At 51.3% G+C, this 2,141-nt stretch overlaps 1 protein-coding gene across 1 annotated transcript in view; it reads right to left on the bottom strand.

Moving 5' to 3' along the window:
• The window catches only part of LOC105809516 (zinc finger protein 841-like), a 56,987-nt gene that overhangs the window by 54,314 nt on the left and 532 nt on the right, over positions 1-2,141 (bottom strand). The gene's annotated exons all lie outside the window — the stretch shown is intronic.

The raw sequence follows: 2,141 nt of genomic DNA, 5'->3' as shown, positions 1-2,141 counted from the left end.
CTATACAGAAAAATCAACTGAAAATGGATTAAAATGTATGACCCGAAACCATAAAACTCCTAGAAGAAAATATAGGGAAAAAACTCCTTGACATTGGTCTTGGCACTGACTTTCGGATATGACATCAAAAGCACAGGCAACAAAAGTGAAAACAAACGAGTGGGACAACATCAAATTAAAAAGCTTCTGCACAGCAAAGGAAACAATCAACTAAATGAAAAAGCAACTGTAGAATGGAACATATATTTGCTGGTGACTTATGCCACCTCCACTGTTCTTTCTCCCCAATCTTTTTGATTGTCCCCAATCTCCATATGTCTGCCTCTTTCTTCCCCTATCTCTGCTCCCCCGCTGCTCTCCCTGTTATGTTCCCCTTTTCCTTCTTACATCTCCCTTGTCCCCACTCTCTAGCACTCCCGGCTTCCTATGTTTCCTCCCTGCTGTTTCTCCCTCTGGTCTCCAAGTCACCCACTGCCCCCTCTTTCGATCCCAGCACGACCCTGCCTGTCTGCCATGGCTCCAACTCTTTTTACCTTCTCCCCTCACTGTTTGCAGTGCCTCCCCCTTTGTTGCTCCCTCTCCTACAGCCCATCAAGTGCCTCTAGTCCTGTTTTCCACCATTTCATCTCCCTGGAGATTCCCTTTTTCTCTCACTCTTGCTGCCCTTTTGCAAGTCCCTAAATCATCGTCCACTTTGCCATGTATTTATGGTTCTCCCTCATGCTTTTCTCCTTAGCTTTTCTATTCCTGCTCCGTCACTCCGCGTCTTTCTCCTGATCCCTCTCACTCGCACATTCAGAAGGAGGGAGACGGAATAAGATGCCCACCTCCCTGAAAGGCACATTTTCCAGTGGGGTTGAGTGTGGGACGGAAGAACGCTGGGTATCACACTCAGGTCGCCTCCCCCAACGCAGGGTCAGGGAAAGCGGTGACTGTGAAGGGGAAGCCTGGAGAGAGAAGGGGCCCGGCAGAGGAGGACACGAGGTGGCGGGGAGATGGTGTATCAGGAGACAGACTGTCTGCTGAATCCCAGAACCTGGGAGAGGAAGTGGCTGCTTCCGGAGCAGGGCGGCGAGAGCTGCTGTCCAGGGGCCAGGAGGGCAAAGCTTGGGAGTCGCGAAGAGCGTGAAGCCACCTGGCGGGTGAGGACCTGACACGCACCGGGCGGGGGGAAAGATCAGTAAGGGTTTTAAGCAAGGAAACGACCTGAATGGCGGTGTCTACATGGTCCTAAGGCAGAAAAGCCGGGAGCAGGGACCAGACTCAGATTTCCAACCGAAAGGGAAGCAATTCCCAGACTTACTTGGGGTGAAGGGGGTGTTGCGGATATTTTAAGGTCAGTAGAGATCCCCAGATCCCGGGAATGGTGAACCAAAGACCGCGAAGCGACGGTTTAATTTAGATAGAGGGAAACTCATGCGCAGCAGTACGACCTCTCCGGCGACCCACTTCCGGGTGTGCAGGAAACTCCTCGGGCGGAGGGAAAAGACAGGGAGGCCTGTGGGCGGGGCCTGGGAGGGGCGCGACCGGCAAGGGGCGGGGCGGGAAGAGAGGGCGGACTTGGGGCGGGGCCACTCGGGCTGGGGCGGAGGGTGAGGGCCGGGACAGGGCTTGTGCCTCTCACCCAGCACGTCCCTGTTTTTTGTGTTTGGTAATATTTGGGTTTATTGCCTGTCCTGTAGAGCAGCCTTGCTTCTTGCCTATTTTAAGCTAATGTTTCAAAACTGAAGGTGAAAGTTTAAAGTTGTGGTCTACTTATATTGGAACTAAGATATTTTCTTAAGTTGAAACATTTTAAGTCAAAAGCTATTTTTGCGAGCCTGTTGCACTGGAGTCCTGCCAGCGAGGCTAAAGCTACTCAGCGGTCAGGGAACTGGGATCTATGTGGGGCTATGGCTGGATCCAGAAACCTGGAAGACATTACGCCAAGAGAAATATGCAAGAAACAAAAAGACAAATACTGCATGATCTCGCTTATATGTGCAATGTAAAAAAGTCAAACTCATAGTAACAGACAGTAGAAGGGTGGTTACCAGGGGTGGGGGTGGAGAGAATGAGGAAGGGTTGGTCAAAGGGTATAAAGCTGCGGTTTTAAGGTGAACAAATTCTGGGCGGGGCATGGTGGCTCACGCCTGTAATCC

Source organism: Propithecus coquereli, unplaced genomic scaffold (genome assembly GCF_000956105.1).
Source record: "Propithecus coquereli isolate 6110/MARCELLA unplaced genomic scaffold, Pcoq_1.0 Scaffold196, whole genome shotgun sequence".
In the NCBI taxonomy this organism is placed as follows: domain Eukaryota; kingdom Metazoa; phylum Chordata; class Mammalia; order Primates; family Indriidae; genus Propithecus; species Propithecus coquereli.
Note: the sequence above shows the minus strand (reverse complement) of the source record. Positions and strands in the feature narration are given on the sequence as shown.